Here is a 13751-nt window from a genome sequence, read left to right on the forward strand (position 1 = left end):
ACATGTGTGAAGGTCTGAGAACAACTTTTGGGAGTCAGTTCTCTCTTTCTACCTACCAAGTAGGTCTCAGGGTTGGAACTCAGGTCATCAAGTCTGGCCACCCAGTAGCTGGGATTGAGCACAAGCCACCTGTACTCCACCACTTGACTATACTCCCAGCTCTTTTTCTACTTGCTGTTATTTGAAATCAGCTCTGGTTAAACTGCCCAGCCTGGCCTTACACTGCAGCCCTAGGAGGCCTTTCACAGCACTGTGCTACCAAGCTCCCCTTAAATAAACACACAATTGCCAACATTGCCAGATCTCTGACAGAACCTCCCATTTAATGCAGTACTGTCAAAGATCTGAAATTAAATTCTGTCTACCATTAAGGGATCTGTCCCTAGTTAGAACATATTTCTGTGTTTTCATTTGGTCTTTAGAAATAAGGTCTTGAATGAACGAAGGTTGAACGAAATAAAGTCTTGTCTGTGTGCATGTATGTTGAGCTTCATTAAAGAGTTCAACGAGGGCTGGAGAGATGGCTCAGTGGTTAAGAGCACTCAGAGGTCCTGAGTTCAATTTCCAGCAACCACATGGTGGCTCACAATCATCTGTAATGGGATCCGATGCCCTCTTCTGGTGCGTCTGAAGACAGCGACAGTGTACTCATATATAATAAATAAAACTTAAAAAAAAAAGAAAGTCAGCAACACATATGTGTCAAGAAAATCCTCTCCGAGTTTATCTACACCCCCAGCTACAAGTGTGACTTTAAGGGGGATGCATAAGGAGGCCATATTTGGTGACTCAGGCCTTCCAAGTTACTCAAGAGCCTGAGGCAGGAAGATTACAAGTTCACATTCATCCTGAGCCACTTAGGGAGACTGAATCACAAATTTAAAAATTAAAGAAAGGGCTGGGGATCCATGTGTGATGGCTATCTCCTGTAACGGCCCAGCACTGGAGAGGCACTCAAAGTGATCCTCTGTTACATAGTAAGTGGGTGGATGTCCTTGTCTCAGAAACAAACAAAATGGTTGAGCTTATTGCTAAGCAGTAGAGTGCTTGCTTAGCAGTGCTTGAGGTCTTTGTGCAATGTCTAGTGTGGCAAGAAAGAAAAAGAAAGGGGCCAGAGAGATGGCTCTTCAGGTAAAGTTGACTTATACTCTTGAGTTTGATCCTAGGACCACATGACTGAAAAAGAGACTAACTCTCCATAGCTGACTTCTCACTTCCACATGTATGCTGTGACATACACACACCACAGACAGACAGACAGACAGACAGACAGACACACGCACGCACGCACAGCACAGACCCATACATACACAAAACAAACATAAATAAAGATTGGACAGTGACTTTAGGGACTATGTTCTCTGCTTCTACCTTTATGTGGGTGGTTCTTGGGGTACTTGGGATGTTGGTAGGACAGCAGCTTGCTGAACCATTTCCTTGGCCTCTGATCTTCTTTACATATTTTCTCTAGTAATACTGTGATCTTGTGGGGTGTTTTATTTGTTTTCAAGACAGATTTCTCTCCCTCTCTCTCTCTCTCTCTCTCTATATATATATATATATATATATATATATATATATATATATATATATATATGCATACATACATATATGTGTGTGTGAATGATATATATCATATGTATATATTATATTATATATTTAAAAATAAATGGGAAGGGCATGTGGTGGCATGGGGAGGGTGGATGGGGATGGGGCTTTCCCCTAACTGACCTCTCTCTGCCTCTTGGGCTGGAACTCAGACCCAGAACTTGTCACCAAGCCCTAGCCTAGCTGTTCCCTCAGCTGTGCTCTGCTTTTTCACTTTCCTTATTAGCATCCCCATTCCTAATTAATTGTCCTCTGGGGGAAATCACTCCACAGGCCTCCCAGGTTTTTACTTTCTGACCCTCCAAAGTGCTAAATGCCAAAGAAATTGTATGTCCTAGGGCCATCATTAGCACCAGACAAGATTCTGTAAACATTTGAAAAGATCTCACCTTGTGGTTAACACATTATAACAAGGACTTAAGTGGACCAATTAGAAAACTTCCGGTGGTAGATTCAATGGAATAACACTACAGGGCTCAGCAGAGACTATGTGACTCTTATTTTTTTTTCCATCTTTATTAAATTGGGTATTTCTTCTTTATATTTCAAATGTTATTCCCTTTCCCAGTTTCCATGCCAAGATCCTCCTAACCCCTCACCTCTCCCATTCTATATGGGTGTTCCCCTCCCAATCCTCCCTCTATTACTGCCCTCCCCACAAAAATCCCGTTTACTGGGGGTCCAACCTTGGCAGGACCAAGGGCTTCCCCTTCCACTGGTGCTCTTACTAGGCTATTCATTGCTACCTATGAGGTTGGAGCCCAGGGTCAGTCCATGTATAGTCTTTGGGTAGTGGCTTAGTCCCTGGAAGCTCTGGTTGGTTGGCATTGTTGTTCATATGGGGTCTCAAGCCCCTTCAGCTCTTTCAGTCCTTTCTCTGATTCCTTCAACGGGGGTCCCATTCTCAGTTCAGTGGATTGCTGCTGGCATTCGCCTATGTATTTGCTGTATTCTGGGTGTGTCTCTCAGGAGAGATCTACATCCGGGTCCTGTCGGCCTGCACTTCTTTGCTTCATCCATCTTATCTAGTTTGGTGGCTGTGTATGTATGGGCCACATGTGGGGCAGGCTCTGAATGGGTGTTCCTTCAGCCTCTGTTCTAAATGTTGTCTCCCTATCCCTTCCCAAGAGTATTCTTGTTCCCCTTTTAAAAAAGGAGTGAAGCATTCGCATTTTGGTCTTCTTTCTTGAGTTTCATGTGTTCTGTGTATCTAGGGTAATTCAAGCATTTGGGCTAATATCCACTTATCAATGAGTGCATACCATGTGTGTTTTTCTGTGATTGTGTTACCTCACTGAGGATGATATTTTCCAGTTCCATCCATTTGCCTATGAATTTCAAAAAGTCATTGTTTTTGATAACTGAGTAGTATTCCATTGTGTAGATGGACCACATTTTCTGTATCCATTCTTCTGTTGAAGGGCTTCTGGGTTCTTTCCAGCTTCTGGCTATTATAAATAGGGCTGCTATGAACATAGTGGAGCATGTGTCTTTGTTATATGCTGGAGCATCTTTTGGGTATATGCCCAAGAGAGGTACAGCTGGGTTCTCTCTCTCTCTCTCTCTCTCTCTCTCTCTCTCTCTCTCTCCCTGCCTCTGCCCCTGCCCTGCCCCTGTGTGTTTGTGTGTGTGTGTGTGTGTGTGTGTGTGTCTTGTATACATGTCCCAAGCAACTTATACACACGTATTCTTACACAACTAAGCTACTTAGTACAGTCATTTTGCTTGCAGGATATTTGATTCTTTGTTTCTTTTTTATTTTATTTTTTTTTGTTTTGTTCATATCTTGCTGTGGTTGTCATTGGTTTACAGAGACTACCAGAGTCATAAAGTTTTGCTATTGTACTGCAGGTGATCTTAAACTTGAACTCCTGCTACCTCAGCGTCCCAAGCACTTAGAAAAACAGGATGTGCCACCAGACTCGGGTCTTCATTTAGTCTTGCTTCTTCTCAATCTTCCCAGTGAATATTGTTCTCGAAGGACACATGTCTGATGTGAGTGATGCACCTTGGAGTCCCGTTGGTTTCAAAATGGCAATGGCTAAGAGAACAGGAAAACAAAACAAACAACAACAAAAACAACAAGAAAAAACACTCTAAATGAATCCTTTTATATAGATAACCATCCTCGAATGTGAGACATATGAATGAGAATGCTTCCTCGAGGTTCTATATTTGAATGCTTGATTCCCAGTTGGTGGAATTGTTTAGGAAGGATTAGGAGGTGTGGCCTTGCTGGAAGAAATATATGACTGGGGGGGGGTCGGGGAGGTGCTTTAAGGTTTCAACAACTTATACAATGTCCAGTTATCTCTCTCTGCTTGGTGGTTGTGTCTCAAGATGTAAGCTATCAGCCCCATGTCTGCCTGCCTGCTCTCATGCTCTCCACCATCATGGTCATGGACTCATGCTCTGAAACTATAAGCCCCCAATAAGCTCTCTTTTCTAAAAGTAGCCTTAGTTATGAGATCTCTTCACAGCAATAGAAAAGTAACTAAGACAGAATGTTTTATATAAAGTAGGGTAGTTTGGCAGACATCAGGACTCATACCTGTAATCAGGAGAGAGATTCATACCTGTAATTGCCTGGGAGAGTGGGGTAGAAGGATTTCCACCAATGTGAACAATCTTGTGCTATAAAACATAAGGGCCAGAGGATAGCTCAGCAGTTAAAGCACTTGCTGCTATTCCCAAGGACCAGGTTTAGTTCCCAGTTTCCTGTGTGGTTCACAACTGCCTTAACTCTAGCTTTTCCTTCTGGCCTCTGCACATCCACCTATCCTGTCGTATACATGCAGACACAAATAAGAATAAACCTTAAAAGTGTAGGGAGATAAATGAAAGCAGCCTAATTTAACCCCATAGTTTGTTTGTTTCTTTTTTCCTCCAGAAAACCCTTAACTTTTATTAACATTCTTCCAGCTTTCAGTTTTACCCAGTTCTGAAACAAGGAGGCTGTTATGGTATGAATTACCTTCCTCTTGAGACAGAAGCATCACCTTGCCCAAAACAGTAAAACGAACGCAGATCAGAAAGATTGCTAATAACTGCAGCCTCAAAGAAGAGGCAGAGGTAATCACACCTCTCAATTCACACTAGCTTGCCTTTCATTTGAGCTCCTGAAAGGGAAGCAAAATGTGGCTGAAAACACAACCCACAAACTTCCCTTATTGCTGTGTATTGTGAGCTCAAGCACCTCTGGAATGCAGTGTGCATTGATTTTGACCATGGGCCTTTTCTCTCATTTATTTTTCTACCCCTTTAACGTCAGTGCATCAGTGAGCCACCTGTCTTCATGGGTTCGAAGTGTTTATTATCACTGGAGAAAATCATAATGATCAGGGATGGAGTGACATTTTTCTCAGCTGCTCTCTGGGATTGTGGTGGCAACACACTGAGACAAGGTAGACATAGAGCGTTCTGTGCATTCCCAGAAGTTATTTAATCACAATGCAGAGACATAGTCCTGGAAGGCACCAGAATGTGGTACTGACTGCTACTGAAGTGTGGCTTTGCAGAATTTACAGTGGTGCATATAGAAACAATCTGCTAGAGCTCTGGATTATAGGGAGATGGCTGTACTGTACACAGATGAGAAGTCCGGAAATCTTAGAAAATACATTGATATTGGCGCTCTATTTCAGTTTTTAAAAGTTTTCTTATGTTTCACCATGGAGCCCTGGCTGGCCCGAAACTACTTTGTGGACCAAGCTGGCCTCAAACTTAGAAGGTCCTGTTTGTCTCTGCCACCCACGTTCTGCAACTGAAGGCATGAGCCACCATACCCAGCTTGGTCCTCTTTAAAACAAAACAAAACAAAACAAAACAAAACAAAACAAAACAAAACCCTTTTATTAGTGTGGTGTGTGTGGAGAGGTGGGGTATGTTTGTCACAGTACATGTGTGAAGGTTTGAGGTGACTATGAAATATGTTCTCTGTTTCTCCTTTATGTGGATGGTATTTCAGGGGTGGAACTCAAGTTGTTAGATCAACAGACTGCTGACCCATTTCCTCGGCCTCTGACCTTCCTTACATATTTTCCCTATTGACACTGTGATCTTGTGTTAAAAGTACTTGCTAGTTTCTGGAAGATCTGAGTTGGGTCCCCAGCACCCACACAAGGTAGGAAAACTTTGCTTTGTCTGTTTGTTTATAAAACCAGGTTTCTCTGTGTAGCCCTGGCTGGCCTGGAACTCACTCTGTAGACCAGGGTGGCCTCAAACTCAGAGAGTTTGTTGCCCCTCGTGTTTTGGGATTAAAAAGGTGTGCCAACAACACCTGGCATGATCTTGTGGATTTTTTCTTTTTTTAAAAAAGATTTATTTAGAGACCTCACCGCCTGGTCAGGTGGGCACTCCTGAGGCTGCAGAGCAGAGGAGACCACCAACACTGCCCACCCCTGCCCACATCCCTGGCCCAAGAGGAAACTGTATAAGGCCTCTGGGTTCCCGTAGGGGAGGGCCCAGGAGCGGCAGGACCCCTGCGCCTGAGACACCGCCGGAACCTGAAGGAAACAGACCGGATAAACAGTTCTCTGCACCCAAATCCCATGGGAGGGAGAGCTAAACCTACAGAGAGGCAGACACACCTGGAAAACCAGAAGAGACTGCACTCTGCACACACATCTCGGATGCCAGAGGAAAACACCAAACGCCATCTGGAACCCTAGTGCACGGAAGCTCCTGGAAAGGGCGGCGCATAACTTCCTGGTTGCTGCCGCTGCAGAGAGCCCGTGGGCAGCACCCCACGAGCGAACTTGAGCCTCGGGATCACAGGTAAGACCAACTTTTCGGCTGCAAGTGACCTGCCTGGTAAACTCAAGACACAGGCCCACAGGAACAGCTGAAGACCGGTAGAGAGGAAAAACTACACGCCCGAAAGCAGAACACTCTGTCCCCATAACTGGCTGAAAGAAAACAGGAAAACAGGTCTACAGCACTCCTGACACACAGGCTTATAGGACAGTCTAGTCACTGTCAGAAATAGCAGAACAAAGTAACATTAGAGATAATCTGATGGCGAGAGGCAAGCGCAGGAACCCAAGCAACAGAAACCAAGACTACATGGCATCATCGGAGCCCAATTCTCCCACCAAAACAAACATGGAATATCCAAACACACCAGAAAAGCAAGATCTAGTTTCAAAATCATATTTGATCATGATGCTGGAGGACTTCAAGAAAGACGTGGAGAACTCCCTTAGAGAACAAGTAGAAGCCTACAGAGAGGAATCACAAAAATGCCTGAAAGAATTCTAGGAAAACATAAATAAACAAGTAGAAACCCATAGAGAGGAGACACAAAAATCCCTGAAAGAATTCCAGGAAAACACAATCAAACAGTTGAAACAATTAAAAATGGAAATAGAAGCAATCAGGAAAGAACACATGAAAACAACCCTGGACATAGAAAATCAAAAGAAGAGACAAGGAGCTGTAGATACAAGCTTCACCAACAGAATACAAGAGATGGAAGAGAGAATCTCGGGAGCAGAAGATTCCATAGAAATCATTGACTCAACTGTCAAAGATAATGTAAAGCAGAAAAAGCTATGGTCCAAAACATACAGGAAATCCAGGACTCAATGAGAAGATCAAACCTAAGGATAATAGGTATAGAAGAGAGTGAAGACTCCCAGCTCAAAGGACCAGTAAATATCTTCAACAAAATCATAGAAGAAAACTTCCCTAACCTAAAAAGAGAGATACCCATAGGCATACAAGAAGCCTACAGAACTCCAAATAGATTGGACCAGAAAAGAAACACGTCCCATCACATAATAGTCAAAACACCAAACGCACAAAATAAAGAAAGAATATTAAAAGCAGTAAGGGAAAAAGGTCAAGTAACATATAAAGGCAGACCTATCAGAATCACACCAGACTTTTCGCCAGAAACTATGAAGGCCAGAAGATCCTGGACAGACGTCATACAGACCCTAAGAGAACACAAATGCCAGCCCAGGTTACTGTATCCTGCAAAACTCTCAATCAACATAGATGGAGAAACCAAGATATTCCATGACAAAACCAAATTTACACAATATCTTTCTACAAATCCAGCACTACAAAGGATAATAAAGGGTAAAGCCCAACATAAGGAGGCAAGCTATGCCCTAGAAGAAGCAAGAAACTAATCGTCTTGGCAACAAAACAAAGAGAAGAAAAGCACACAAACATAACCTCACATCCAAATATGAATATAACAGGAAGCAATAATCACTATTCCTTAATATCTCTCAACATCAATGGCCTCAACTCCCCAATAAAAAGACATAGATTAACAAACTGGATACACAACGAGGACCCTGCATTCTGCTGCCTACAGGAAACACACCTCAGAGACAAAGACAGACACTACCTCAGAGTGAAAGGCTGGAAAACAACTTTCCAAACAAATGGTCAGAAGAAGCAAGCTGGAGTAGCCATTCTAATATCAAATAAAATCAATTTTCAACTAAAAGTCATCAAAAAAGATAAGGAAGGACACTTCATATTCATCAAAGGAAAAATCCACCAAGATGAACCCTCAATCCTAAATATCTATGCCCCAAATACAAGGGCGCCTACATACATAAAAGAAACCTTACTAAAGCTCAAAACACACATTGCACCTCACACAATAATAGTGGGAGATTTCAACACCCCACTCTCATCAATGGACAGATCATGGAAACAGAAATTAAACAGAGATGTAGACAGACTAAGAGAAGTCATGAGCCAAATGGACCTAACGGATATTTATAGAACATTCTATCCTAAAGCAAAAGGATATACCTTCTTCTCAGCTCCTCATGGTACTTTCTCCAAAACTGACCATATAGTTGGTCAAAAAACGGGCCTCAACAGGTACAGAAAGATAGAAATAATCCCATGCGTGCTATCAGACCACCACGGCCTAAAACTGGTCTTCAATAACAATAAGGGAAGAATGCCCACATATACGTGGAAATTGAACAATGCTCTACTGAATGATAACCTAGTCAAGGAAGAAATAAAGAAAGAAATTAAAAACTTTTTAGAGGGGCTGGGGATTTAGCTCAGTGGTAGAGCGCTTACCTAAGAAGCGCAAGGCTCTGGGTTCGGTCCCCAGCTCCGAAAAAAAGAATAAAAAAAAAAAAAAACTTTTTAGAATTTAATGAAAATGAAGGTACAACATACCCAAACTTATGGGACACAATGAAAGCTGTGCTAAGAGGAAAACTCATAGCGCTGTGTGCCTGCAGAAAGAAACAGGAAAGAGCATATGTCAGCAGCTTGACAGCACACCTAACAGCTCTAGAGCAAAAAGAAGCAAATACACCCAGGAGGAGTAGAAGGCAGGAAATAATCAAACTCAGAGCTGAAATCAACCAAGTAGAAACAAAAAGGACAATAGAAAGAATCAACAGAACCAAAAGTTGGTTCTTTGAGAAAATCAACAAGATAGATAATCCCTTAGCCAGACTAACGAGAGGACCCAGAGAGTGCGTCCAAATTAACAAAATCAGAAATGAAAAGGGAGACATAACTACAGATTCAGAGGAAATTAAAAAAATCATCAGATATTACTATAAAAGCCTATATTCAACAAAACTTGAAAATCTACAGGAAATGGACAATTTCCTAGACAAATACCAGGTACCGAAGTTAAATCAGGAACAGATAAACCACTTAAACAACCCCATAACTCCTAAGGAAATAGAAGCAGTCATTAAAGGTCTCCCAACCAAAAAGAGCCCAGGTCCAGACGGGTTTAGTGCAGAATTCTATCAAACCTTCATAGAAGACCTCATACCAATATTATCCAAACTATTCCACAAAATTGAAACAGATGGATCACTCCCTAATTCCTTCTATGAAGCCACAATTACTCTTATACCTAAACCACACAAAGACCCAACAAAGAAAGAGAACTTCAGACCAATTTCCCTTATGAATATCGACGCAAAAATACTCAATAAAATTCTGGCAAACTGAATCCAAGAGCACATCAAAACAATCATCCACCATGATCAAGTAGGCTTCATCCCAGGCATGCAGGGATGGTTTAATATACGGAAAACCATCAACGTGATCCATTATATAAACAAACTGAAAGAACAAAACCACATGATCATTTCATTAGATGCTGAGAAAGCATTTGACAAAATTCAACACCCCTTCATGATAAAAGTCCTGGAAAGAATAGGAATTCAAGGCCCATACCTAAACATAGTAAAAGCCGTATACAGCAAACCAGTTGCTAACATTAAACTAAATGGAGAGAAACTTGAAGCAATCCCACTAAAATCAGGGACTAGACAAGGCTGCCCACTCTCTCCCTACTTATTCAATATAGTTCTTGAAGTTCTAGCCAGAGCAATCAGACAACAAAAGGAGGTCAAGGGGATACAGATCGGAAAAGAAGAAATCAAAATATCACTATTTGCAGATGACATGATAGTATATTTAAGTGATCCCAAAAGTTCCACCAGAGAACTACTAAAGCTGATAAACAACTTCAGCAAAGTGGCTGGGTATAAAACTAACTCAAATAAATCAGTAGCCTTCCTCTACACAAAAGAGAAATAAGCCGAGAAAGAAATTAGAGAAACGACACCCTTCATAATAGACCCAAATAATATAAAGTACCTTGGTGTGACTTTAACCAAGCAAGTAAAAATCTGTACAATAAGAACTTCAAGACTCTGAAGAAAGAAATTGAAGAAGACCTCAGAAGATGGAAAGATCTCCCATGCTCATGGATTGGCAGGATTAATATAGTAAAAATGGCCATTTTACCAAAAGCGATCTACAGATTCAATGCAATCCCCATCAAAATACCAATCCAGTTCTTCAAAGAGTTAGACAGAACAATTTGCAAATTCATCAGGAATAACAAAAAACCCAGGATAGCTAAAACTATCCTCAACAATAAAAGGACTTCAGGGGGAATCACTATCCCTGAACTCAAGCAGTATTACAGAGCAATAGTGATAAAAACTGCACGGTATTGGTACAGAGACAGACAGATAGACCAATGGAATAGAATTGAAGACCCAGAAATGAACCCACATAACTATGGTCACTTGATTTTTGACAAAGGAGCCAAAACCATCCAATGGAAAAAAGATAGCATTTTCAGCAAATGGTGCTGGTTCAACTGGAGGGCAACATGTAGAAGAATGCAGATCGATCCATGCTTATCACCCTGTACAAAGCTTAAGTCCAAGTGGATCAATGACCTCCACATCAAACCAGACACACTCAAACTAATAGAAGAAAAACTAGGGAAGCATCTGGAACACATAGGCACTGGAAAAAAATCTCCTGAAGAAAACACCAATGGCTTATGCTCTAAGATCAAAAATCGACAAATGGGATCTCATAAAACTGCAAAGCTTCTGTAAGGCAAAGGACACTGTGGTTAGGACAAATTGGCAACCAACAGATTGGGAAAAGATCTTTACCAATCCTACAACAGATAGAGGCCTTATATCCAAAATATACAAAGAACTCAAGAAGTTAGACCGCAGGGAGACAAATAACCCTATTAAAAAATGGGGTTCAGAGCTAAACAAAGAATTCACAGCTGAGGAATGCCGAATGGCTGAGAAACACCTAAAGAAATGTTCAACATCTTTAGTCATAAGGGAAATGCAAATCAAAACAACCCTGAGATTTCACCTCACACCAGTGAGAATGGCTAAGATCAAAAACTCAGGTGACAGCAGATGCTGGCGAGGATGTGGAGAAAGAGGAACACTCCTTCATTGTTGGTGGGATTGCAGACTGGTACAACCATTCTGGAAATCAGTCTGGAGGTTCCTCAGAAAATTGGACATTGAACTGCCTGAGGATCCAGCTATACCTCTCTTGGGCATATACCCACAAGATGCCCAAACATATAAAAAAGACACGTGCTCCACTATGTTCATCGCAGCCTTATTTATAATAGCCAGAAGCTGGAAAGAACCCAGATGCCCTTCAACAGAGGAATGGATACAGAAAATGTGGTACATCTACACAATGGAATATTACTTAGCTATCAAAAACAACGGCTTTATGAAATTCGTAGGCAAATGGTTGGAACTGGAAAATATCATCCTGAGTGAGCTAACCCAATCACAGAAAGACATACATGGTATGCACTCACAGATAAGTGGCTATTAGCCCAAATGCTTGAATTACCCTAGATGCCTAGAACAAAGGAAACTCAAGACGGATGATCAAAATGTGAATGCTTCACTCCTTCTTTAAATGAGGAAAAAGAATACCCTTGGCAGGGAAGGGAGAGGCAAAGATTAAAACAGAGACAGAAGGAACACCCATTCAGATCCTGCCCCACATGTGGCCCATACATATACAGCCACCCAATTAGACAAGATGGATGAAGCAAAGAAGTGCAGACCGACAGGAGCCGGATGTAGATCTCTCCTGAGAGACACAGCCAGAATACAGCAAATACAGAGGCGAATGCCAGCAGCAAACCACTGAACTGAGAATAGGACCCCCGTTGAAGGAATCAGAGAAAGAACTGGAAGAGCTTGAAGGGGCTTGAGACCCCATATGTACAACAATGCCAAGGAACCAGAGCTTCCAGGGACTAAGCCACTACCTAAAGACTATACATGGACTGACCCTGGACTCTGACCTCATAGGTAGCAATTAATATCCTAGTAAGAGCACCAGTGGTGGGGAAGCCCTGGGTCCTGCTAAGACTGAACCCCCAGTGAACTAGACTGTTGGGGGGTTGGTGGCAATGGGGGGAGGGTTAGGATGGGAACACACATAAGGAAGGGGAGGGGGGAGGGGGATGTTTGCCCGGAAACCAAAGAATTATTATTAAGTATGAAATAAATTAAAAAAAAAGGAAAACAAAAGATTTATTTATTTTATGTACATGAGTACAATGTAGCTGTCTTCAGACACACCAGAAGAGGGCACTGGATCCCCATTACAGATGGTTGTGAGCCACCATGTGGGTGCTGGGAATTGAACTCAGAACCTCTGGAACAGAAGTCAGTGTTCTTAACCACTGAGCCATCTCTCCAGCCTGATCTTGTGGATTTTTGTTAGTTTGTTTTTATTTTGTCTTAAGCTTTAAAATTGTTGTCTCATGGAGCTACCCTATTAGAAATAAATAAATAAAATTGTTTTCTAGGAGTTGGGGTATAGTCAGTGGCAAAGTATTTGCCTTGGACATGCAAGGGCCTAGTGACAAAATTAATAAAAAAAATTATCTCCAAATGAGGCTATCTGAGGTATTGCCAGATTTACACTATAAAGAGTAAAACAAAACAAATGCAAGTTCGGGCTATCGATAAGGCTCAGGGCGTCAGAGTAGCATGTTGCTCTTGCAATGCAACTGAGTTTGTTGCCCAGCAAGCATGTTAGGTAGCCCACATGGCCTGGAATTCCAGCTCTAGGGGTTTTGATGGCACTTCTGGCATTGTGAGCACCTATGCTCGTGTTCTCACATCCTTCCACCACATACATGCCTGTAGTTAAACAATAAAATAGCCAGCTATCGCGGTGCATGCCTTCAGTTCCAGCCACTTGGGAGACAGAGGCAGGTGGTGCATCTCTGTGAGTTCAAGGCCAGCCTGGTCTATATAGGCAGTTCAAAGATAACCAGGGCTACAGAGAACCTGTTTCAGAAAAAAAAAAATATAAGTTACAAGCAGCTATAGTGGCAGATGATAGCAGTCCTTGCTTCTTAGGTAGCTGAGACAGGAGTTTCTGTGGCTAAGAGCACTTGCTACTCTTTCAGCACAAACAGAACCTGTTCCCAGCATTCATATGGGGGGTTTACAATATTTAACTCTAGTTCCAGGGACCTAATATCCTCCTCTGGCCCCTAAGAGCACCATACACATAGGATTCACTTACATACACACATATACACAGGCAAATAAATAAACACATAAAATAAACTTTAGAAGAAAAAAAAACAGACAAACAAAAACAAGAAGAAATGTCTTCACTTGTCTGTGTCACAAAGTTAGCTCCTATCCAGTCTGGGATCTATAGTGAGCCACTCCCCAGCCTCTAGAGAGGCATCCTTTTTAAAGATTTAGTTTTAAAGTTTTATTTGCACATGTGTATGGGTGCCCAGGAGAGGGCTCAGCTCCTCTGGAGTGGGAATTACGGTTAATGATGAACTACCTTGTGTGGGTGCT

Source organism: Rattus norvegicus, chromosome 11, assembly GCF_021556685.1.
Source record: "Rattus norvegicus strain SHRSP/BbbUtx chromosome 11, alternate assembly SHRSP_T2T, whole genome shotgun sequence".
NCBI classification, from domain to species: Eukaryota; Metazoa; Chordata; class Mammalia; order Rodentia; family Muridae; genus Rattus; species Rattus norvegicus.